This window comes from Sinocyclocheilus rhinocerous, unplaced genomic scaffold (genome assembly GCF_001515625.1).
Source record: "Sinocyclocheilus rhinocerous isolate Xijiao unplaced genomic scaffold, SAMN03320098_v1.1 scaffold2358, whole genome shotgun sequence".
Taxonomy (NCBI): Eukaryota; Metazoa; Chordata; class Actinopteri; order Cypriniformes; family Cyprinidae; genus Sinocyclocheilus; species Sinocyclocheilus rhinocerous.
Genome location: NW_015627543.1, coordinates 376283 through 376552, shown reverse-complemented (window position 1 = coordinate 376552; position 270 = coordinate 376283).

Below are 270 nucleotides of genomic sequence, written 5' to 3'. Positions count from 1 at the left end.
GCTATCTTCCCCCGTCTGCGCCGTTCGGAACAGCATGATCAGCGCAGCTGCTCCGCCAAGTACAACGTTCAGCAAAACGTCCGAATAAACGAAATCCGGTAGAAGATTGTGTGGTGTGTTCTGCCGAATGTTCAGCAGCTCATCCCTGGTAAAACTGATCGTGTTTGAGAAACAAAAAACAGGAAAAACTAACTAAAACAGTACAAACACTGGAGAGCCAAACACTGAGGCTGCCGTCTGCGGCGCCATCGCATTAGCAACAATAGTATA